The sequence below is a fragment of the Callithrix jacchus genome, chromosome 14, assembly GCF_049354715.1.
Source record: "Callithrix jacchus isolate 240 chromosome 14, calJac240_pri, whole genome shotgun sequence".
In the NCBI taxonomy this organism is placed as follows: domain Eukaryota; kingdom Metazoa; phylum Chordata; class Mammalia; order Primates; family Cebidae; genus Callithrix; species Callithrix jacchus.
In genome coordinates this window covers 43,209,827-43,235,944 of record NC_133515.1, presented here as the reverse complement: position 1 = coordinate 43,235,944, position 26,118 = coordinate 43,209,827, and the positions used below count along the sequence as shown (strand labels likewise).

Genomic DNA, 26,118 nt, shown 5'->3' with positions numbered 1-26,118 from the left:
GCTCCAGGACTTACTGCATGAAAGGGGGCAGCAAAGAGGATACAGAGAGAGGACTCGATGCTCTGGAAGTTCACACTCCTTGACCACATGGTGCCCATGGAAGAAGAAATCTGAGAAGGGATGACTGCAATTTAGAGGGGCCATGGTTTAGGTCTGATCTTGCCACATGGGATGAAAGTGAAATCCTGCAGCCTGAACCAAAAAGAGCAGAAGATGGGTGGAGGGTTAGTGGAAAGAGACAGTATTTGACTACAAGATCCAAGGGAAGCCTGAATCTCATCTAACCATCACTTCTCCCTCTGTGAGCCTCCTGCAACAGCTACTCAAACAAGGAGCAAGAGCAGAAAGGCACTCAAGTGTCATGTGACAGTTGGACCAGAGCCTAATCTCATCCAGAGTAGGTCAAGGCTCGGATGAAGCAGGTAGCTTAGGCGCTCCGTAAGCCTGGGTCTAAATCTTGGGGTCTTGTCTTCTTCTGGTGGGTTCCATGGTATGGGAGGCTGAAGCAATAAGCAGTGTGGTCAGGCCAGTCCTCAGCAGGAGTGAGGCATGGTGTAGCCTATGATTCTGGTGCATTAAGTGAAAGTGAGAACAGAGCCTGGCTGCGCTATCACCTCTGTAATGATGCTGCCCACTGATAAGCAAGACCCAGGCAGTTCCCTCCGTGTTGACCAATCAAATTAGCAACTTCTCCTTTCTGGAGGAGTTAGGAAGAAGATGGGTAGACTGGCTGATGGAGAAGTGGAAGATGTTGCAGATAACAATGACAATCATTTAACTCAGACCTGGAAATTCTGAGAAAATGCCATAAACACCAACCAGACTTGGGGCATGGATATTTGAAAAAATAAGTTTAAAAAATGTTATTTGCATTTGTGGCTAGAATATTCAAGAGAATTAACTAAAAATTTATTATATAATATAAAGAAACTAGTTATATACTAGAAAATAATGCAAATACTAAATACATCACCAACAACCAGATACAAAGATGATCCATTCATTAAAGTATAGGGTACCCTAGTAAGAAATCTGTATGACCTAAAGGGGGGGAACCCTGCAAACTCTATTAAATTATATTAAGAGACAAAAAATATCTCATGCTTTTTTCCACTTAAAATTATGTGATGAGCATTTTTCAAGTCAAAAAACATTCTTTGAAAACATCACTTAGAAAAATTGCATAGCATCCCATTGAACTGATGTAACAGCACTTACTCGACAGATCCCTTTAAACATTTGCAACATTTTCATTTTCTTGCAACTTTACTTGCAAAACAACAACAGCTGTACACAAATCTTTGTCCACCTTTCAGTTGTTTCCTTAAGGTAAATTTCAGAGGTTTTTGCATGGTTTTAGCATAGAAATATAATTGCTGACTCAAAGCATGTGATATAAAAATTTCTAGAGAGCTTGGGCTCATGATTAAGTGAGGCTACCCCTTTCACTGTTTTCTTGGTAGCGGTAACTATTATTTTTTAAACTTTTGCTAAATATGATAGCTAAAAAAAAACAGCAGTTTGTTATTTTTGCTCTTTCTTTTTTTGCCTAAGCAAGTGAACAGAACAGGGATTAAGAGCAAGGGCTTGAAAGCTAGACTGAGCAGGACCCGGCTTCTACCCTTTTACCCTCCCCAATTTTTAGACCAGGGATAGTTTGATGCCTTTCTTACAGGCCTGCAAAGAGCATGGGAGATGATGCCTACAAAGCTTCAGACCTGGCTCCTGGAGCGATGGTAATGAACACCACCTTCCCAGCCTCTGGAAAATGCAGCATCTCGTGGCCTGTCTCTTATGCTTTCGGTTCTGACATCACTCCTGAAAGCTGCCTTGAGTGTGTCGCCTCCATACTCCTTACCCACCTGTGTGTGCCCCTAGGTCATGAGAAGTTCTACCCTGGCCAGAGGGGAGTGTGGAAGCTCTCTCTCTAACATGCTGGTTGTGTGTGCCTTCACTTCAGGCCATGCTGGGCGGCAGCTCTGGTGTGCTACCCTGGGCCTCTGCACTCTGACTACGAGTGCAGTGGAGAACTCTGTATGTCTGTTGAGATCAGCCCATTAGCATTAACTTTCAGAGTCCTTCTCTTCAATGGCAGCAGACATTGCCATACTCACACTCCTGGACTCTGCCATAACACGCTTCTCCCCAGGAAAACCACAGTCAGCCCTGAATCTTAGAGCCATTCTTCCTAGGGGGCGAGGCAAACAGATCAGCACACATTTCAAGGATGGGTTTGGAACTGGGTTAAGTGTGCCTGTCTGCAGTATCTCTCCCAATATCTATCTTCTTGATGCAGAATTACTTATGACAGAATAACTGAGCATGCCCATATTAGATCAGGATGCTCTGATGTGATGTCTTGTTAGGGGCGATTGATTGCAAAGGGACCATCCGCTTTGGGAGGAAGTGGGGTTTCCCCTAAGGGGAGTGGAGTTTCCCATTGTCAATCATCTTGGAAGGAGTTTTACCTGGGATAGGAAATGAGGAGTAGGGAGGCAAAACTCAGAGTGAAGAGATTCAAAAACCCTTTTCTCTCTCTGGGTCTTGTCGAGTTGGGTTTGGACTTACAGGCTCAATAGTAGGGCTGTTAGTGGAGAGAAGCTGGCACCTGTCCCACAGAGGTGTGATCCTGGGCCTGGGCTATATCTGGTGTTGTCTCCCCTACCCGTCACCCCTGCCATCTCTGAACCTTCTGCTCCTGGATTACCCATTACTCCGAGGAATTAAGGGATGGGTGTGTGCTTGTCCTTGGGAAGAGGTGTTTCAGGCAAGGGCAGCTGGAGTCTTGGGAGATCCCCAGCACAGTGTTGGTAAGGCTCATTGGTGGCTCAGCTGCCAAGAGTGAGACACAGGACCTCACAGCCAGCAGCACCCAACAGAGGCCTGTGGAACACAGAATCAGCTCTGCTTGAACTCAGAAATCCTTAGGGGGGGCAGAGGCAACTAGATACAACACTAGATTCCTGCAGGAAAGCATCATGAAGGGGAGTAAGGCCATATTAATTCTAGGCATAAATAGAAATGTGATCTTGTAGGCTGACGAGGCCTAGGAGAGTTACAGTTACAGTTACAGTTTAAACCAGTTACAGTTTCAAAGGGATCATGAGTTAGAAGGTAGATTTTAAAAGTGGAATATTTAACCACAGACAACACATGTTTGCAACCAAGTCCATGAAAAAAACGTTCAAAATCTCAAAGATTAATTTCTGGTAATGTGGAAAGCCAAATATCTTGAAGAATCCTCATGACACATTTATAATAACAATTAAAAATATTAGGACCTTAGGAATAAATCCAACAAAAGATATATGAGCTATCAGCAGAGAAGATGATTAAGCTTTACAGAAGGACATTAAAGAAGGCTTAAATATACAGAAACTTAGAGCAATGAGAAAACTGCGAATCATGATGTCCTGTACCCACCACCTAGATGTTACTAACATTTTACTCTCCTGCTTAATCATGAGTCTGTCCGTCCACACATCCCTCTCTCTCCATCCATCAATCTATCTTATTTTAAATGTATTGGAAAGTAAGTTGTAGACATTAGTATGCTTCCTCTTAAGTACTTTGGTAGGCACACCACTAGTTAGGGAGGCTTGAGGATCTTTCAACCACTTGTTTAGCACAGATTCCGGTCCCTTCCTGCATGAAGGCCAGCTTTTATTTACAAATTCTCAGGGAAGTGAGAGTTTCTTTTTTTCTTCTTTCCTTTTTCCTCTACCTAGAGCTAAGGCTGAGACATGTATTCTTGCTGCCTTCATTTTTGTGGAATCAACATTTTCTTTTCTGCTTCTGTAACTGATGGTATAGCCCTTGGTAGTCACTGTTTTATTTGAGTCTCCAATACACCCTTCCACCATGGGAATATCCTGTCCTATGTATGGTCGTGCACACGATGTTCCAGGTCATGGGGAATTGCCATAAATCCCCGGGGCTACCACCAACTGTTTCTCACTTGCCTCTCTGGATTCCCATCCCTGTTTCTTTGGGGCCTTTAGAGACTTTCCTTACTTTTTTGAAAGCATGTGTTTGAAAACATTTTTTAGGCAGGTAGTGGTGGTCTGTATTGTGCACTGTGGTAAACAGTAGGTGTGACTGTATATCCACACCTCCCATCCAGATGGCTGCGTATGTCCCCAGAGCCATCATTGTCTTCATCAGTTGCTGTCTTAAGGTGGGCACTCTTGGGATTATGACGTGACTTAACCAAATTCTAGGGGCTTCTTTTCCTTTCCTACTTCTCTTCCCCTCGTTCCTTCCTCATTTTGGCTAAGCAGAGTAGAATATTCCACCCCTCTGTATAGCACTCACAGAACCTGCCACTCCTGGAGTAGTTAGGGAACCACCATGTAACAGAACAATGCTACCAAAATTGCTCCTCCTTTGTGCAGAAGGAAGGTGTCTGGCCATTAAGCTGGTGGCCAAAGACCTCCACTGTCTCAGTCTGCAGGGGCTGCTGTAACAGAGTGCCACAGTCTGGGTGGGGTTCTCACACTCCTGGAAGCTGGAAGTTCTAGATCAAGATGCTGAGAGATTTGGTGTCTGGTGAGGACCTGCTTCCTGGCCCAAAGACAGATGTTACCTAGCTCTGTCCTCACATGGCAGGAAGAGGAACAGAGCCCTCTGGAGTCTCCTGTAAGGATACTATAGCCTCATGATACTAGCTCCTCCTGCAGGACCAAATCACCTCCCAAAGACCCCACCTCCTAATACTCCATTGGAGGTTAGAGTATCAATATATGAATTTGGGGAAACACAAACATCCAGTTTACTGCATCCACAAATGAGCCCCACTCAATCATTCATACTGCAAACTCCAGTCCTGCCTCAGCTTAGATAGACACACTGTGTGCCAATGAACTCACATCTCTAGCAAGGCTAGGACCTCCAGAGACTGGAAACACCCCAAGAGCCTCTTACCTAACTGCATGTTCTGCTGATGGCTCAGGAAATCCATACACAGTACTGCCAAGGTTCCAGATATCCGCAAAGCACTACGTTTACAACATGAACTGCCTCAACTAAACATTCTAGTCCTGTATAGCCCAAGTCTGGTGACTCATCTTGCAAAGGATTAATTACTTAGGGAGTTCTGCTCTACCTTGGAAAGTCAAGAAACCAAGGAAAGCAGGTGACAGGAAGCTAATAGCAGCTCCTCCAGCTGTCTACCCAGGCAAATCTCCTATTGCAATTAGGTAGCCCTTGCAGGGTATCTGGCTGGAGGTCAGGATTCCCTTGCTCAGTTCACTAAAGGCAGAAGGGTTCCTCCTGGAGAGCTTTTCTGGAGGAACCGCCAGGTGTGAGCCATTTACAGCTAACCACATCCTGAGTTCAGACAATTCATCTCGTGTGAAACCCATTCTGGGAATATTCTCCTAACTCAGCAGAGTGGAGTGAGTAATCTGCTCCCAGGTGCCTGTCACAGCTTGACAGGTCAGCCTGACATCACATCCAGAAGGCAGGTAGTAAAGCCCAGGGCGTGTTGCATCCTTGGTTTATAACCACAGCACGTGTCCAAGGTAGATGGAACGGAAGCACTGAGCCTGATAACTCCACAGGGCTCACTCCCGAGAGCAGGTCAGCCTCTGGGCATGACAGGGGGTCCCACCCGCTTCTGTGATACTGGCCCAGCCCACCTGGGAGCCACTGCTCCCCAAGCAGGGTAGAGCATAAACAGTGTGCCTTGGATGCACCAGCATGGAATGTATGGGGGGGACTCCTCACTTCTGAGTGTCCTGTGCATTTTGTTCTCTGTGTCTTTGAGGAAGAGAGGAACACTCTTGGAATAGAAGGCTCAGGGAAGAAGCCCTTTACTCCTCATAGGACCTGAGCATTTCAAGCCCACCAAGCCCTGTGGCCCAGAACCTGAGTCTTACCATGACAGAAAGATAAAGGACATCTTTTCAGAGAGGACATCAGATTACTGTGGCATGGTGCTTGGGAGTTCCTGAGAAATGTTGCATCCAGCCACCCTAAGTCTGTGTATCAAAGGTTGTGAGCCACCTTCTTAAAGATGACAGTTTCTGAAATAGAAATTAAGTGACAGGGAGGTGACAGGTTATGATGTATCAGTAAAGACAAATCGATGGGGTAGAAGGAATCGACCTCAGCCTGGAAAAATTCAGACCTGCAGTTGCTGGCAAATGAGAAGGTCCATGGTCTGGCTAAAAGGCTGAGTTGCTAGAACACTCTGTGGAACTGGGGGCAGAGAGTGTCAGAAGTGTTCACAGAATTCTAAACCGAGTCCCGGTTTGGGCCTAACGTTAAGCAAGGACTGGCTTAGGGAATCTGTTTTCCACATCTTGGAAAAGGGTTTGATGATACCTACTACTTGGATATGCACTGAAGTGTTTAATTAATGTTTGCAAAGCACTTTGAGATGCAGTTGTAGGGCCCGTAGCCAAAAACATAGTCAGCTTGTTTAGGTTGGCAGTAAAAAAGTTAAGCGCTCTTTACTAATTAACACCCTATTAGTATAACAGCAATATCCATGTTGAGTTACTCAAGACTGTTTATTTTCACCACTCTGTGTAGTTTAGTTTCTAAGCTAAGGAAGTCTGAACTTCCCTGGTGTGAAGTAATCAATTACCGAAACCTCCCTTCAAGCCAAGCTCAGCCAACAAAGAAATATGCTAATATGGGCGCATGCCAGGAAATGCCAGTCAAACAGGTGCTTGTTGGGGAAAGATCAGAACCAGAAACTCTGGCAAATGTTTCCCAAACCAAAGTTTCCTGGACTCCAGAATGCAGTTCTTGAGAGGAGCCTGGGCATGGGGAGGGTGCCACCTGCTGGCACCAAGGTGTATTTTCTGTGATTTGCAAGCCCACGTGCAAGTGTCTGCAGGAATAGAATTTGAGAGAATTGGCCGAGTGCAGTGGCTCACACCTGTAATCCCAGCAATCTAGGAGGCTGAGGTGGACAAATCACCTGAGGTCAAGAGTTTGAGACCAGCCTGGCCAGCATGGTGAAATCCTGTCTCTACTAAAAACTCAAAGATTATCTGGGTGTGGTGGTGCACGCCTGTAGCAGGAGAGTCGCTTGAACTTGGGAGGTGGAAGTTGTGGTGAGCCAAGATTGTGCCACTGCACTCCAGCCTAGAAGACAGAGCAAGACTCCGTCCAAAAAGTTTTTTTGAGAGAATTAAACAAGCTCTAAGGAAACTTATTAGACCCACCCACATTTCTATAAATGGCAATAAAGTCCAATATAATCATTATGGGAAAGTGAAATACACAAATAGAGGCCTGCGCGATGTAGTAAACATGGGAAGTTTAGAAAGGAGCAGAGGTTGCTTTTTGTGGCTAATAATGTGGCAGTAACAATGGCAGATTAGTAAATTGTACCTCCGTCTGGACCTATGTTTTATCTAATTCTATTTAACAGATAGGTGTCTCTTAAGGTTTGTTGACAAATTGAAAATGCCTACACTGAATTTCACAGAGTAATAAATTATGTTTGCATTAATTTTTATCGATGTCTAATTTTGTGGCTTCAAAACATTGTTTGGTATGCTACCAGCCCTAAAGAGGTTATGAAGTTGGGAGTAGAACTGTCAACACAGGCACAATCCACTAAGCAAGCGGCTGATGATTAGACAATAAATAGATAAATAGCCAAACATCAAGAGTAGCCAAACTGTACACAAATAAATTAATATCTGAATCAATCCATTAAGAAGGTGATGAATTGAGGCATGCAGATATCAGAGGGGAAACTGCACAAGTCAGAGGCAGAGCAATGGAAAGGGGCTAAGTGGGGAGCATTCCTGGCATCCTAAGGAGAAGTAGGGAACCAGTCAGTCTAGAGCAGAGTGAATGGGGCCCTTTCAACCCGGACACATGGAGAAGTCTTGAGTTCAACCAGAAATTGGGAGTCCCATCTGGCCCAGCCTAATCCACCCAAATTACAGCCAATCTATAGACCTAGAAGCATGGAAATAAATTATCATGGTTGTGCTTTCCGTCTGGTGGCAGCCATCAGGTAAGCCAAGATGGGTGCATACAAGTATATCCAGGAGCTATGGAAAAAGAAGCAGTCTGATGTCATGCGCTTTCTTCTGAGGGTCCGCAGCTGGCAGCACCGCCAGCTCTCTGCTCTCCACAGGGCTCCCGCCCCACCCAGCCTGATAAAGCGCGCCGACTAGGCTACAAGGCCAAGCAAGGTTACGTAATATATAGGATTCGTGTTCGCCGTGGTGACCAAAAACACCCAGTTCCTAATGGTGCAACTTACAGCAAGCCTGTCCATCATGGTGTTAACCAGCTGAAGTTTGCTCGAAGCCTTCAGTCTGTCGCAGAGGAGCGAGCTGGACGCCACTGTGGGGCTCTAAGAGTCCTGAATTCTTACTGGGTTGGTGAAGATTCCACATACAAATTTTTTGAGGTTATTCTCATTGATCCATTCCATAAAGCTATCAGAAGAAATAAATTATTGTGGTTGTAAGTCACTGAAATTGTAAGACCATTTGTTATACAGCATTATTGTAGCAATAGCTGACAAATACGTTAATCTAATAGTCACACAATTATTATAGTAGTAGATGAGATCATACAGGTAATGGGGATGAAGGGCAGATTTACAAGGTCTTGTAGCCAGTAATAGAGGAAGACAGCCAGGAGAGTGGTGTCCAGAGGCCAGATGAAGAAAGAATGTTAAGGAAGACAGCAGGACCAAATGTATCAAATGCCACAGATAAGAGTGACCATATTCTTTACAAAATATGGCACTTCTAAAGTCAAAAAAGGACACTCAACAACTTTGGCAGAACAGTAAGTTAAGGATGTTGTGGGCAAACTGAGATGTATGGTCAAGTAGTGAGAATTGAGATTTGAACCCAGATTTAGCCACTAAGAGGTCACTGATCATCTCCCCAAGAGTCGTTTTGGTGAACTGGAAGGTTGAGTTTAGTCCAGTTGGATCGAGTTCAAGAAAAAATGGCAAGGGTGTGAATTCAGGCAACTTTTCTGAGAAATGTTGCTGTAAATGAGAAAAGAAAAGGGGGAAATAGCTAAAGGGAGATATGAAAACAATATTGGGCATTTTTAATGGAAGAAAGAGAGAAATGTTTGTTTGCTGATGGGAATGACATAGCTAACAGGAGAAATTTGTGACAAGAAGGAGAGGGAGAAATGCTAAGCGAGGCCCTTGAGTGTGGGAGAGAGGCTGGGACTGATGGACAAATGAGCGTGTTGTCCTCTGCTAGGATCGGGGCCACTCATCCAAGGAATAAGATGGAAGGCAAGGAGTAGATCCAGGTAGGTAAGTCATAGTGGGAGATTGTGGAATGTTTCTTTTAATTTTATCAGTGAAATTGAAAGCAAATTTGTGAGCTGAGTGGAAGAGAGCTTGCAGGAGGAGAGAGGGAAAAGTTTGGAATCACTGATACAGGAACCCAAAAGAAATTATTTAGGCAGTTAGTGAGGGTAAGAGAGTCCTCAGTAACATTTCCCTTTTAATAAAAAGCAGCCGCAAAATCATTTCATTTTTAAACAAAGAGCAGCCTGAAAACTCAAGCTGCAAACATAGAAACACAAGCTAGAAGGTTGCACGGGCAAATGCCAGCAGCCGTGACAATGGAAAAAGGGTACCTGGAAGCCAGGCATGTTCAACATGGAGGCTCCTTCTTCCCTTTGCTTTGTTGCGACGCGTGCAGTAAAGCAGCAGCAACCTGGTGCTGGCTAGGCAGAGGGTCCATCTACATTTAAAAGACTAGTGGGGGTGACCAGCTTCTTCCCAAGCTATCAGTCTGACCAATCTTTTGGGCCCTATGTAAATCAGACCCAGCCTCCTCAAACTAGTCTACAATACCCCATACCCCGTGCATCTCACCTTAGAACCTGAAGACCCATTCTAGAGCCCCTCTCTCTTTGCAGGAGTATGGGGATCGCCCCAGCGAGAGGCTAACAATTTGGCCTCCGCCATTAGGTGAGCTTGATTCTTTACCCATTTTCCCTGGCTGGAGGCTGTCGAGCTATGTGAAAAAGGAAATCAAGAAGAGAATGAAAGAGGAAATTGAGAATGATTAAGCAGGACACTATTTTCAGCTTTCTTGGCCGATGAGATAACGGCTAGGTGAATGCCAAGTGGTCTCACAAGGCATGTGTCCCCCTTTTTCTGGCTCCTGATCTAAGCCTGTTTTATGACTTTGTTTCCCAGGCATTGTTTCAGCCTGGCGACCTCCCCTGCGGTCCTTGTCTTTTGCAGATGCATGATTTACTACTGAGCTTGTGTCTTCTAGTTAATTAAAGATTGTTATCCAAGTTACTGATTGTTCTGACAATATTGATAATCAGCATCACCTATTTCCCCCTTGATCCTTTAAATCAGTATTTGTTCCCTTTGACAGTGCCTCAGAACTGTCCCTCAGGAATTTTCTGTTCCTTTTATTGTTTGAGTAATGATCTGCATTGAGGTAATGATGTTAAAGAGAAAACTATATAATGGAACCTACTGCACAAATAAAGTCGCTGTTTGGGCACTGCTGTTCGGGCACTGCCTAATCAGTTCTCCAGACCCCGTCTCTCTCTCTCTGTCTCCCTTTTTTTTCCACGCATGCTCTCTTCCAGGTTTGGGACCCTCTCGCTGGACGAGATTCCTGGGCTCGCGTTCAGTTCACAACACAGGAGAGAGAGCTTTTCTCTTTCTTTTGCTATTAAACCTTCGCTCTTAACCTACTCCTCGTATGTCCACATCCTTGATTTCCTTGGTGTGAGGCCACAAACCTTGGGTATTACCCCTAACAAACAATGCCACCTCATCACTACCTAGGTGGTGGAGAATGATTACACCAGGGGGACACAGTAAGATTTCCCACCAGTAGTAAAGGGCATGCGGTCAGGAATCAAAAGTGCGATCAGTGGGAGACTCTGCTTCTGCTTAAGATGTAGAAAACTGCAAAACAAAATACGTTACCCCATCCTAAGCTGCTGCACAATCACAATTTCTCTGGAAACTATCGGAGAGCTGAGGTCACAAAGCAACAAACTACCTGAATTTCAAAGAGAGGTAAGGTTTCCTGAGGAGAGATAGAACTTGCTAACTGTATCACTTGTGGCAAAGCCGGGGAGGAAGGAGCTCCAGGAGAGTGAAGTGGGTAAGAAGAAATAAGCGAAAGTATGGGCCAACGCCAAAGGCCAAGTGTGACCTAGTGTGTCTGTCTTGAGTCCCCAGGGGCTGTGACCCAGGGGAATGTGGGCTTGCTCACAAGCTCCCTCCCACTGGCTTCCATGAGCAGGGCAGGAGATTGGAGAGTGCTTCCCTCTGAGGCACAGGCAGGTCAAGCAGTTCCCCAGGCCCCTCTCTTGGACAAGAAAAGAAGAGTGAGAGGGCATGACAAAAACATATTTTAAGAGACAGTAGTCAAGAATTTTATAAAGATAATGAATACGTCCAACAACAGATCCAAAAAAACTCAGAGAACCAAGAAGGATAAACACCAAAAAATAAAGAAAACCAAACCAAAACAGAAAAACGCCTGGACATAGCACCGTCTCCATGCTGAAAACCACCGTTAAAGAGAGAATCCTGAGGGCAGCCAGTGGGGAGGCAGGGAGGAAAAGGCATATAACAGACAAAGGAGAAAAGACTCGCAGCAGAAGCTGCTCAGAGACGACACAAGCAGAAGACAGTGCAGCAGCATCATTCAAATACTAAGAGCAAAAAGGTCATCCATCCAGGATTCTCCTTTCAGCGGAAACAGCTTTCAAAAATGAAAGCGAAATAACAACTTTTTCAGAAAAACAACCAAGAAAATTTGTTCCCAATAGACTTATGCTACAAGAAATGTTAGAGGAAATTCTCCAGGCAGGGGGAATATGGTACCAGACAGAAACTTGGATCTACAAAAAGAAATCAAGAGCTCCAGAAATGCTAAAAATGAAGGTCAATTAATTCTTTTTAATTGCACTAAGAGATGATTTTCTAAAGTGAAGTCAGCAAACATTTTGTGAAAGGGCCAGATATGAATAATAAATATTTTAGGCTTGCAGGACTGATGGTCTCAGCTGCAGCTACTCAGATCTGCGGCTGTAGCGGGAAAGCAGCCAGGAAATGTGTAAACAAATGGGAGTGGCTGTGCGCCAGTAAACTTTATTTATAAAAATGTGTGGCTGACCTGGCAGTCATGGTTTGCTGACCTCTGGCCTAAAGCAAAAATGATACAAATGTATTGTGGGGGTTAAAAAATATTTAAAAGTAAAATGTACACAGAAATAGCACCAAGGATCAGAAGAGCAAATTGGAAGCATACTGTTGCAAGGTTCCTACACCATGATGAGTGTCTAATATTATTTGGAGGTGTTCTGTAGTAAGTTAAAAATATACATTGTAAACTCTAGGTCAGCCATTAAATATATTTTTTAAAGAGGTATAAGAATAAGCCAGTAGTAGACATACAATTATATCATAAAAAGTACTCAATCCCAAAGCAGACAGAAAAAGAGGGAGAAGGAGGAACAAAGAACAGATGGGACAAATTGAAAACAACCAGCAAGATGGTGGCGTTAAACCCACTGTGCCACTAATTAGATGTAAATAGCCTAAATACTCCCATTAAAAGACAGAAATTGTCAAAATTGTATTTTCAAAGGCTCAACCGTATGCTATCTGGAAGAAACTTGCTTTTTTAAAACTTACTTTAGGATCGGGGGCACATGTGCAGGTTTGTTATATAAATAAACTTGTGTCATGGGGATTTGTTGCACAGATAATAGTTCCTCGCTCAGGTACTAAGCCTAGTACCCCATACTTATTTTCTCTGATCCTGTCCTTCCTCCCACCCACCACCATCAAGGAGGCCCCAGTGTCTGTTGTTCCCTTCTTTGTGTCCATGAGTCTTCATCATTTAGCTCCCACTTATGAGAACATGTGGTGTTTGGTTCACTGTTCCTGTGCTAGTTTGCTAAGGATAATGGCCTCCAGCTCCATCCATGTCCCTGCAAAGGACACGATCTTGTTCTTTTTTATGGCTGTATAGTATTCCATGGTATATATGTACCACACTTTCTTTATACATTTTGTCACTGATGGACATTTAGGTTGATTCTATGTCTTTGCTATTGTGAATGTTTATTGTACTGCAATTAACATTTGTGTGAACATCTTTATGATAGCACAGTTTCTATTCCTTTGGGTATATACCTAATAATGGGATTGCTGGGGCAAATGACAGTTCTGTTTTTAGCCCTTTGAGGAATCACCACACTGCTTTCCACAATGGTTGAAATAATTTACACTCCTACCAACAGTGTGTAAGCGAGAAACCCTTAATATGTTTTAATATGAACGTACAGATGGGATCAAAGTAGAAGGACAGGAAAAGATACATGATGCAAATACGAATCTAAAGAAAGCTGAAGTGGCTACATTCATATCAAAGACTGCAAAGGAAAGACTATTACTAGGGATAATAAAGAGCATCATTACACAGTGACCATTTCACAACAAAGCCTTAACAATCCTAAATGTGTATGTGTCTAAGAACAAAATTTTAAAGTAAATGAAATGAAGGCCTGGCGTGGTGGCTCATGCCTGTAATTCCAGTGCTTTAGGAAGTGGAGGCAGGCGGATCACTTAGGCCAGGTGATCACCTGGGCAACATGGTGAAAACCTGTCTCTACTAAAGATACAAAAATTAGCCGGGCATGGTGGTGCACACCTGTAATCCCAGCTACTTGGGAGGCTGAGGCGGCAGAATAGCTTGAACGTGGGAGACAGAGGTTGCAGTGAGCCAGATTGTGCCACTGCACTCCAGCCTGGTCAGCAGAGCGAGACTCCATCTCAAAAATAAATAAATATAAAATAAGGTAAATGAAATAAATACTGAAGTACTGAAAGGAGAAATAGGCAAATCCATAAATGTAGTTGAAGACTTCAAAGGTCTGCTCTCATTAACTGATAGAAAAAGTAAATAGAACATCAACGGCACTATAGAAGGCCTGAACAACACAGCCAACCAACTTGGTCTAATTGACATTGACAGAACACTTCACCTGGCAGCAGCAGAATACACATTCATGTAGAGTGCACAGCGAATATTCATCAAAATAGATCCATCATATTTTGAACCATAGAACAAACTTCAACAAATGTAAGAGAATTAAAGTTATAAGGTACAAATGGTCAATGTTTTTATGCTTATATCCACCCTGAATAATTTGTGTGAGTTTAGGTACAATGTAGGCAAGAGTCAGATTTAACTAGGTTTGCAATTTTTCCATGTGAGCTGGTGCAAAGGGGGGTAAAGGAGTTTTAAGGAAGTGATTATAGCATTGGACAATAGAATTTAAGTTAGGTAAGACACAAAATAAGGCTACGAGGAGCTCAGTGGTGCTACGAAGCAAGAGAAAACCCCATTCTCAGAGGAAGGCTACAGAAGAAGCAACGTCCTTAAAAGAATGTGAGCATTCTCAAAGAGAGGCAGCATTCTAATTCTTTCCTTACTGTGAAACAGGTAAAGGAGTGTGAGGATTTTAAAGTTTAAATTGGAAGGTTAAGCACAGCACTGTTCTTTCCGTCCTGCCTGACACTCCAGTAAAATGATGGTGAAGGAATAAACTCATATCCTAAATGAAGTGGGAAAGAGATCACTGGTAGGTGAGGAGTTTCAGTGAATTTCTTATAGATGAAAAAAGAATGCAAGACATTTCATGAATAAACAGGGTGAAACAAAGCATCTCAGAATATGCAAAAGGAAACTGCAGCAAAGGAGAAAGCCAGGGGCCCCAGGAAGCTCCAGGAGGCTTCAGGACCAGGCCCCAGATGGTAGTTACAAAGTAGGGCAGGGGTGGGAAGGAGGGTCTTAAAAGGAAGGAGTTAATTCAAAGTGGACCCTTCTCACATCCTCTTCAGCTCTATTGCCAAGAAATACATTGCAGGAAGCCCAACATTTCTTCAGGCCAAAAACTACAGGATACTTCTCTAAAGATATTGAACTTAGAAATAGGTCTCCTAGAGTTGGCAGAACCCTTGAGAGTAAAGCCCTTCCTTTATGGAACTGGGAAATCCCAGTTTAGAGGCTGACTTTCTACAGTTTATCTAAAAGAGCATTGGGCCAACAGCTGATCCCTGCCCATACTGCAGATCTTCCAGTTAGCATGCGCATTCCTAGGAGAGACCTAAGAAGAGAAATAGACACACCTTGTATAAGCAAGGAAACCCACAGCAGTTCTGGAGAAAAATCAACACCATTCCCCATTATTAAGTAGAACCAATCATCAGAGAGAAGACAAACACCTGAGCATAAATTGACACGGCTAATGCAAACAAAACAAATCACTCCAAAGGAAATAGGCAACTCAGTGAAGAAAGGAAAACATTTTTTTAAAAACCCTCTAATGAATAGCCTCAGAATTTTTGGGTGGTTGTATGAATAGGGACAAAAACAAGAGCAGAATGCTATTGAAAAGGAATAAGAAAATTAATTAGGAAAAATTAATAGAATTGAAGGATAAAGTCGAAGAACTTTCCCAGAACATAAGGCAAATAGATGGAATCAGAGTGAAAAGGATCTATTTAGAAAGTCAATTATCTGACTAATAGAAGTTCCAGAGTGAGAAAACAGAGATAGTGGATAAAATAAATAATATAAGAAAATTTCCCAGGACTGAAGAGAACCAGTTTTTAGCCTTAAAAAGTTCACAGTGGCCAGGTGTGGTGGCTCATGCCTGTAATTCCAGCACTTTGGGAAGCCGAGGCAGGTGGATCACCTGAGATCAGGAGTTCAAGACTAGCCTGACCAACATGAAGAAACCCTGTCTCTACTTAAAAAATTACAAAAATTAGCCGGGCGTGATTATGCATGCCTGTAATCCCAGCTACTCGGGAAGCTGAGGCAGGAGAATCGCTTGAACCTGGGAGGCAGAGCTTGCAGTGAGCCAGGATCACGCCACTGCACTCCAACCTGAAAAACAAGAGTGAGACTCCATCTCAAAAAACAAAAGTTCACATAGTGTTGACAGTCACACACTCTTTAACACATTTCTGCACACTGAAGATAGGGTACATCTAAAAGCAGAGAGAGGCTCATGAGAGAGAGGGAGGGAGAGAAAGCGGCCAGTGTGGGAGAGAAACGAAATTCTTTAAAAATCGGAAGTCAGATTGACATCAAACTTCTCATCAGCAACTAGACTCTGGAAGATCATGGATCCAACTCTTTCCAGGTTCTGAAGGAAATTATTTTGAATGTAGAATTCTGTGTCCTGCTAAGCTATCAATCAAATGTCAGGCTGAAATGAAATATTTTCAGAAATGCAGAGCAAAGAAAGTGTGGCTGCCATGAGAATGCGCTTTGCAGATCTCTGATTGCAGGAGTGTAACTGACCGTGGGACCCACTTTTGTGCCCGAAATCCACGGATACATTTGCATCATGGCTTCTCTCAGCCAAAGACTGAACGTAGCAGAGATACTAATGTAAACCCATTCCCCGGAGACAGGGGACTCTCCGACATCTCTGCCAAAGCTTTCCTTTGACTGAATGGAATCCAAAACACCTCTGCCCAACCTTCTCTCCCTCTCTCCGTCACTCAGGGTCAAACCTGCATCATGCTCTGATATCTCTCCAAGCCTTACCCAGATCTTTTGCTATTTTCACTCATGACTTGAAATCTACTTTTCAGGGGTCCCAGACTAATAGAAAGTTTATCTCCTGTGGAACTTCTTGAGGAAAAACCTGCAAAAACAAGAGTGAAAAGGGGGAAAGAAACAAACAGAATGAGCAAGAAATGAGATATAAATGGCAAACCTGACCAGAGTTCAGTAAATATGAAGTTGTGCAACAGGGCTGAAAAAGAAATTATAGTGGGTGGCTGGTTTGAATATGGCTTTTCAAAGTTACCTTTCTCCCTCTCTCTTGCAGGAATTTAACCACAAGCAACAAGGAAAATGAGACACAAAACTGCAAGCTTCATTTTAAAAGAAGCTTAGACACAGCTAAAACACCAGTCCATATGGTATGCGGAAGAACTGCCATAAACAGGGATCTTGATGGGGGTGTTTGTGTACAGAAAGAGTGCTGCAGAGAGAAGGTGCCACAGCCACAGATCTCGGAAAAAAAACAGCAAAATTCGCCATCTTAAAGATGGAGGGCATCCTTAACAGGCAAAATCAAAACCCTGTTTTTCTAATTATGTTGAAGGAGTACTCTATCAGAAAAAGTGACCCTGAATCTAGTTTGGTTCCAAAATACAAATAAGATAGAACAAGAAATCATACTGATAGGCCATAATGATGGAAAGTGGTCTATCTCTTTGGCAGTAAGGGAAAAAAGAGCTCTTGCATTAAAACAAACAAACAAACAAATGGCACACTGGTCTTTCTTCATTCGCTGGGAAGTGATAAAAGTGAAACCAGCACACGCACAAATTCCAGCTAGTCTGGAACATGGCCCTGGCCCCACAACACAGGAATCTCATTCAAAGAGGTGTTCCAGGAATAGCTTATTTTCTGCAATGTTGAGTAATAGAAAACAAAGCAGCATATAATTTATACCAAAAATGCTAAAAGAAAAGGAAAAGAAGAAAACAGGGAAAACAAAAGACAGAGCTTGGAAATGTCATGGAGCAGATGAAATTTTGACCACAAATACTTCACCATGGATTAAAAATATATGCAATAGGCAATTATCTTTCCAAAGTAAGAGGACAAAGAAGATATGCAAGAGCTGGGGAAGAGACAATAAAGCAGCAGGAGAAGATGAAGAGTAAACTGGTAGAACCCAAAAAAGCAGTAAAAGAAATAAATGAAACCATGATTGAAATGAAGGAAAAGAAACATTGTGACAAACAAATGAGAGAATTAAAATATTGAAATTAGAAAATCAAGCAATATTAAATATAAATATCAAAATGTTAAAAAGGATTAGAGAGGAAAATTAGAGATGTGAGATACAGACAAAAGAGATCCAACACGCACATGATTAGAACCCTGGACAAAGAAAATCAAAATAATGAAGCAAAAATATTTACTTTGCTAAATATTTGGACATGATGAAAGGGAGTGAAAGTATATGCTCTGGTCTCTCCCATTTTTGGCAGAGGCCTTGCAAAATTCTAAGCATACCTCAGAGTCTTCCTTGGCTTTGAAGCTACATGGATGTGGATTTGAATCTTGGCTCTTCAAGTTGCTGCAAGAGGCTTCAGCAAGTTATTTAACATCTCTGGCCCTAGGGTTATCATCTATATAATGAATGCATTAATACCTACTACGTAAGATTGCTGTGAGAATTCAATGAGAATTGTGCATAGCACCTGACACATAGCAGGCAGGGAAAACAAAGAGATCACTTAACTAGAAGAGAGCCATTGAAGGGATTCCTAACCACATCCCTTTTTGTCTTTTGGTAACTAAGTCTTAGAATATAAGAGAGAATAGTGGCCGGGCACAGTGGCTCACGCCTGTAATGCCAGCACTTTGGGAGGCCAAGGCGGGTGGATCACAAGGTCAAGAGATCGAGACCATCCTGGTCAACATGGTGAAACCCTGTCTCTACTAAAGATACAAAAAATTAGCTGGGCATGGTGGCGCTTGCCTGTAATCCCAGCTACTCAGGAGGCTGAGGCAGGAGAATTGCCTGAACCCGGGAGGTGGAGGTTGCGGTGAGCCAAGATCGCACCATTGCACTCCAGCCTGGGTAACAAGAGCGAAACTCGGTCTCAAAAAAAAAAAAAAAAAAAAAAAATAGCAACACTAAAAGCAAGAAGACAGTGGAGCAATGCCCCCCACATTATAAAAAGTTACTAAAAATTTTTTCAACCTAGCAAATTTAATTTTTTCCAAGCTATAATTCTGTAGTTGGCCAATAACCAAGGAAGTATAAGGGCATATTAAAGACATCATTGGACATGCAGTCTCAAAATATCTGCCTCCCGTGTCTGCTTTCTCAGGAAACTATTAGAAGCTGTTAGAAGTAAAGCAACAAAGAGAAGGACATGGGATAAAGAAAATGAATTTCAACCCAGGAGAGAAGTGAAGGAAATCACCAAGAGTACAGTGAACAAAGATCCCAGAGTGACATCTCATGACATACAGGGCACCTGGTTCAGACTGAAGCAGTGTCCTCAGGCGACAGCCATGATGAGGAAGACCATCATTGTTGAACCATCATTTTGACCTGATCAGACTATTGGAGCATGTACTCCATTAAAACAAGGTATTAAACTAAAAAGAGGAAAACATCAAAGAAACAGAATCGAACTCAAAGAGAAAAGCAAATAATAATAATAATAATCCCAAGGATGGCAGCCAAAAGAAATCAGTCCCAGAAAGACTATACGGCAGCCTGGCAAGCCTAGGAAAAAAACCAGCCTAGATGGGAGAAGACAAATCTTCATGAGAGATGTTCCAACAGAAAATAAAAACAAAAAAAGAACTGTTAGATTGCTTGATGTTGTTGGCTTTATAGAAAAATGTCTGAGAGACTTTCAGAAGTTGCAAGATAATTTAGCAATAAGTACTGAAAATTGAGTAAATGAAAAAGAAGGCAATTATTAACTACAGATAAAACAAAAGGTAAGAAAGGAAACTAATCACAGTGCACTACAATGCTCAGCTGTGAATAATATTTGTCCAGGCATAGTAATGTAAATAGAGAATATTAATCTGACCAAAAACTATAATCTAATTTCATGGGGAGGGCAGGGACAGGAAGCAGATGGATGGGGATGATGCAGCAAGAGGACTAGATCCTCATCTAGCATAATAGGAAGTCAGTTGACAATATCTCAAATCAATAAAGTGAAAGATAACAGACTATGCATGCTATTTAGAAATATAAAGATACCTAAACCCAGGAAAAAATCAATTGAAAGTGGAAGACTCCAGGGAGGGGAACAGGTCGGGTGGGGAAGGGTGGGTCAGGGAATCATGTTTTGTTATATTAGCTCAATTTGATGTTTGGAACTGTGTGCACTGAAAAAATAAAAACTAATTTGAAAAATCAATTAGTTTCTCTTAGCGAGAGGTGCCTCATGGCTGCCCTGGCTCAAAGGTAAGGCTTAGAAAATAATGACAATCCTGCCCCTCACCCAAAACCCAGCCTCCTATTTTTCTGTAGCTGTGAATTTCTTAAATTACATTATTATTTCAAAGAATTATGCCCATATCAAATATCTAGGAGATAAAGTTATTCACAGGGAAGAAAATTATAACGAGGCCGAAAACACTTAAATGCAAGTTAAACACCTTCCTGAACTTCAACCACTGTAATTTATCATGTAGCTAATTTCCTTTTTGACTTGTTGGGAAATCTTTAGGTTTCCCCCAACTCCTATTTTCTGGTTCAGCCCTTGGCCTGTTGATGGCCTTTTAGCTCCTGGGGACCTACTCTGGGAGAGCTCCAGGGACTCAGGCTCCTTCTGGCTTTAGCCTGCATCCAGTTCTTTCCCCCTTCTTATAATAGTGAGCTTTAAGAGCATTTTTATTTTATTTTTTAATTAAGAGACAGGGTCTTGCTACATTGCCCAGGCTAGAGTGTAGTGGCTATTCACAGGCACAATCATCATAACTACTATAGCCTTGAACTTCTGGCGTCCAGGGATCCTCCTACCTCAGCCTCCCGAATAGCAGGGACAACAGGCGCAGACCACAGTGCATGGCTCCTGTACCCAGTTCTTTTTTAACTGGCTCGCTCATCTTCCATTTGACAGACAAAAACATACCCTCCCTGGGGGCAGAGACCAGCTCACCACTCTGAACCTAGTACAGAACATGCCCAAAAATTATTAGCTGAAAGAATGAACTGCTTTCCTAACCTCAGAACAACTCTGAAGTGGCTGTTAGCGCTGAAGGGATCCCAGCACACCTAGTCTAATCACCTTGTTTTGCAGAAGCTCAGATAGGAGCCAACATTTGGTAAGTTAGATGTGGAGCTAGGCATATGGTTTCCTGTGGCTGCTGTAACAAAGCTCCACAAACCGGGAGCCTTTACAACATCAGAAGTCCAATTCACGGTGTGGGCAGGCCCAGGCTCCCTCCAAAAGCTTTAGGGGGCAGGAGGATCCTTCTTTGCCTCTTCCAGCTTCTGGTAGCACCAGGAGTTACTTGGATCATGGCAGCCTGACTCCAGTCTCCGCCCCCACTTTCACGTGGCTGTCTTCCCTCTTTGTCTGGGTGTCTTCGTGACTTCCCGTGGCAGTCTCTTTCTGTATCTTCACATCATCTTTTCATAAGGACACCAGTCATGCTGGATTAAAGGCCTATTGCTACTCCAGTATGACTTCATCTTAACTGACTGTATCTGTAACGACCTTATTTGCAAATAATAATTCAACCTATAACAGTATGGAAAACAGATTTTCTGTTCCTGGCTTGGCAGGTTTACCACTAGATCACCTGGCTGCCCTTCTCTCTGAGTTAAATGGCCTAGCTCCATCCCTCCCTATAAAGATGGTTCTTCCAGCTTGCTGATAGGAACACTTTAGCCTCTTAAAGTAACTTTGAAAGTTTAAAGTAAACTTAGAGTGAGTTTGCACTTTAAAAGGAGCTCTTAAAAATCGGAGGTTCTGGGTTAGGAGATAGAGACCATCCTGGCTAACACGGTGAAACCCAGTCTCTACTAAAACACAAAAAATTAGCCTGGCACGCTGGCACGCACCTGTAGTCCCAGTTACTTGGGAGGCTGCGGCAGAAGAATCACTTGAATCTGGAAGGCAGAGGTTGCAGTGAGCCGAGATCGTGTCACTGCACTCCAGCCTGGGTGACAGAGTAAGATTCCGTCTCAAAAAAAGAAGTCAGAGGTTCCATGGAGAACTAAATAGATGAAATACATGATAAGTGAGAGACAGAATTTCCAACTTGGTGAAAGGTAGTGGAGGAGGTATTTGAGAACATGTCCTTCCTGGCATTCCTCCAGCCCACTTTCTGAGTTTCGCCCTCTTCTCCCGAGCTCAGACACAACAGAGGGCATTCCGGCAGAGAAAGGCTCACCCTGCCTCTAAAAAAACACAATGTTGAGGCCACTGTCCTCTTCTGCTTCCTGTACTTCAGCACCCTCCTTACCCTGGGGCTCCAGCGATCGTTGGAAGCTTGGAGAAAGGAGGTGGAACAGAACGCTCCCATAACACTCACCTTGCCCCTGTTACTTCGAGTCTGTCCCTCTTCTGCCATGTCCAATGGCCTGTTCCCCTCCAAGTGCCACAATGACCCAACCAAGCCCGCAGTGACAGGGAAACAGGAGCTCAAGCTCCTGGGTCTCTTTCTCATGTGGAAGAACAAGGATGATGGTATCACCCTTTAGGATGACACAGTCTTTTGAGTTGGGATGTGCTGCCTTTGCTTTTTTTCAAGGGAGACTGCAAGCCTATGTGGCTAAGAACAGGCTGTTGGGTCATGCTGGTCCTGTGGTGTTTGTTTTTAAAGCCACGAAATCCATCTGATTCATGTCTTTAATGATGCAGCCCTCCCTGTAATTGTGAGGGAGGAGAGTCTAGTCTTGCGGCCTCCACTTCTCCCTCCTGGTTACCTATCCTTCTCCCTTCCATTGCCTTAAGTTGCACCAGTCCTAAAAGCGATGGCCCACACCTCTGTGGTAACACGCCACCCCTCCCGGGAGTCTCACAATGTTAAAGAGCAAAGCAATGAGGGCACATGGGGGACAGCACCTTTGGTATGAAGAGGGCCATTTGGGGATGAGGGTGAGCTTGGACGGCTACCAGTCCCTCCTCCAGTCTCGGAACTGACGTGGATGGTGGGCTTTCCTGCCAGGACCCCCATCTGCCAGCTGGAGTAGGGTCTGAAGGGTGAGGCTCAGGGGCTGGCAAGGCTGAAGGCGAGTGGAGGGCCCAGCAGAGTGGCCACAGGGACCAGATGCAGGGAAACCACCATGTGCTGCCACCAAAATAAACTTCAAAGGCAGCGATAAGGTAGACACTCTGGGTAATGACATCCCGGAGCCTCCTTTCATCTCAGCATCTGGAATCCTGAAAGCATTCATTACACCTTCCTCCCTTTGAATGGAGGAGGAATCGTGTGGCTGTCACTGGCGCAGGACATCTCAGCTCCAGGAAAGAGCCCTGGGCTGGAGCCAGGAGTCCCACGGGGTTCCAGCCTCAGCCCTGTCAATATAATGGTTCTTAGGCAAATTCCTTAACCTGAGTTTTGGTTTCGTTGTGTTAAAAGTGGAAAAAATAATAATAATGAATAGGAGCCTTTGGGAAGCGCTTTGCTCCAGGTATCCAGGTGGCTGCACAGGCCTTATCCTGGGAGGCCCACACAGTACCTCAGGAGACCAGGGTGGCCACGGAGCCCATTCTACAGATCCAAAAGCCTGAAAGAATGATTGACTTCGCCAGTAAGCAGAGATGCTGGTGTATGGATGCAGGTCTGCTGGCTGCAAAGGCAGGGCTGAAAGACTGAAAAGAAAGTCTAAAGAGTGGAGGTTCTTCCAAAAGTCCTGCCTTCCACGGAAGTCAGAGGCAGGCAAGGGACCAGAGCCTGGGCCCATCCCGCCCTCCACACCAGGTCAGGCTGTGGCATCTCAGGGTCAGCTTCCCTGCTGCTTGTGCAAGATTGACTCAGACTTCTAGGGACTTGCTGATGTGGGAGGAACAGAGTAGAATGTCCTGGACTCAAATGCCACCTTGTTCCTTTCAAACCCCTCACATGGCTTCTTAAACCTTCAGCGTAGGAAAGCCAAACTGTTCCAGCCTTCATCAGTTCTAGGAAGCAATCACAGTGGGAAGAAAATTTTCACAACATTCTTCTGTGGTATTGCTTTCTACCCCTCCCTGGGGCTTGAGGATGGTGGAAAAAATTGGGGGTGGGAAGAAGTGTCTTTTCTCCTTTTGCTATTGCAAAGAAGATTGTTTTTTAAAGAATCATGATGCACTTCAAATTGATGCCATCAAGATTCCACAGCACCATGGCCTGATCCTTGCTTGAGGACCTGTGAATGACCGGCCAGGAAAGAAAGCCCTTCAGGGCCATGCACCCTCTGTACAGGAAAGGCAGCCCCTCGGAATGCCTGTGGTTTCAGAGCTTTCTCCTGCCACACAGGTTCACTGGGCACCAGGCTGAGCACCACGGTTACACTGGGTGGAGGATGGTGAGACGACCACTTCTGGTGGGGAGCCATGGGACCACATCTGCACTGAAGGGCCAAGTGAGAGGAAGGTGAGGCAGGCACAGGAACACAGGATGGTCAAGACACAGGACAGTGTCCCCAAGTCCAGCAGGTGAGCCTGGAGGCACAGTTAGGGCCAGATCCAAAAGGTATCCTTCCAAGTTATGTTGAATGAGTGGTGTGCCCAGTGGGGAATGGGCAATCTTGAAGGATGTTTTTTCTTTTTTCTTTTTTTTGAGATAAGATTTTGTTCAGTTCCTCAGGCTGGAGTGCAGTAGCGCGATCTCGGCTCATTGCAAACTTGACCTCCCTGGCTCAAGTGGTCTTCCCACCACCTCAGCCTCCCAAGTAGCTGGGACTAGAGACAGGCATCACCAAGCCCAGCTAGTTTTTGTATTTTTTGTAGAGAGAGGGTTTCCCCATGTTGGTCAGGCTGGTCTTGACCTCCACCTCAGCCTCCAAATAGCTAGGACTATAGGTGTAGCCACCATGCCTGGCTAACTAAAAAAAAAAAAAAAAAAATTTAAGAGACAGGGTCTAGCTATGTGGTCCAGGCTAAATTTAGAAAAATTTGAAGCAAGATTGTAGAAAAACCTGGTTGTTTATTGTGTGAGAAGAGCACCCCCAGGAGGCCTCACGGCAGGACAGCTAGCCTGGGAGGGTGCTGCCAATTCTACAAACATGAATGACTGGGCCTGATCCAATTCCCTGAAGACAGAGAAGCATGTTATTTTTAACCTTTCTGTTCAACTTTCTGCAAAAGAAACCACTGTCTATTGAATAGTCTATGTAGCTAGTGAGAATTTAAGACATAAAATAAGATTTCCTCAAAAGATGATCATTGTTTTGTGACTGTCATATAGGGCTGGAGTATAAACTTGAGGAGATGAAATCAAATGTCCATCACAGGATTTCAAAATACTTTTCATGTTTTAAAATTGTTGTTGCTTGTTGTTCTTCATTTAGGGACTCACTTGGTGGTTATAGTAACGACAGCTGACACAGAGCACTTATTCCATGCCATGCTGGGTTCTAGGAGGTTTATTGATTTATTTCAGGCAGGGTCTTGCTGGACTCCCTAGGCTGGAGTGCAGTAGTGTGATCTTGGTTCACTACACCCTCAACCTCCTGGGCTCAGGTCAGCTTCTGACATCAGCCTCCAGAGTAGCTGGGACCACAGGTGCTGGCCATCATTCCAAGCTATTTTTTTTTTTTTTTGTAGAGTCAGGATTTCACCATGTTGCCCAGGCTATTCTCAAATTTCTGGGCTCAAGCAATCCTCCCACCTTAGCTTTCCAAAATGCTGAGATTACAGGTCACCATGCCCAGCCTAGGAGCTTTAAACAGATCAAATTGTTTCATATTTACAACAGCCGAAAGAGCTGGGCATCACTATTGGTTTTTGTTTGTTTGTTTGTTTGTTTGTTTGAGGCAGAGTCTCTGTCACACAGGCTGGAGTGCAGTGATGTGATCTTGGCTCACTGCAGTCTCTGCTTCCCATGTTAAAGTGATTCTCCTGCCTCAGCCTCCCAAGAAGCTGGGAATACAGGTGCCAGCCACCACACCCAGCTAATTGTTGTATTTTTAGTAGAGATGGAGTTTTGCCATGTTGGCCAGGCTGGTCTTGAACTCCTGACCTCAGGTGACCCACCCACCCCGGCCTCCCAAAGTGCTGGGATTATAGGCGTGAGCCATCCACAGATGAGGGCATTAAATAACCACACAGCTAGCAGTGGCAGAGCTGAGACTTGAACCCAAGCAGCCTGGCTCCAGAGCCCCACTCACCTGCCCTCTCATTGTATAACATGCCCAGGACAGGCCAGCAGATAGTGGTACCAAAACACAGGCAGGTTCTTTACCCAGAAGCATATATACAAGGTTTTGTGTCTGTGGGCATTTTCCCGGAGGGAGAGTCCAGCTCTTGGCACCTTCTTGATCCCAATGGGTTAAAGGCCGCCAGCAGTCAGGACCCCCGGTGTCTAGCCCTGGCTCTATCACTAAGCAGCAGTGAGACATTGGGCAAGCTGCCTCACCTCTGCACTTCAGTCTCCTCATCTGTAG

The 26,118-nt window shown here is 44.1% G+C and overlaps 1 long non-coding RNA gene across 1 annotated transcript in view; it reads right to left on the bottom strand.

The window, feature by feature from the left end:
• Nucleotides 1-6,497: 6,497 nt before the first annotated feature.
• LOC144579270 (uncharacterized) overlaps nucleotides 6,498-26,118 on the bottom strand; it is a 31,841-nt gene continuing 12,220 nt past the window's right edge. The window contains exon 5 of the long non-coding RNA XR_013526507.1: nucleotides 6,498-8,414. This is a non-coding gene — a long non-coding RNA (uncharacterized LOC144579270). The remainder of the gene's footprint in view (nucleotides 8,415-26,118) is intronic.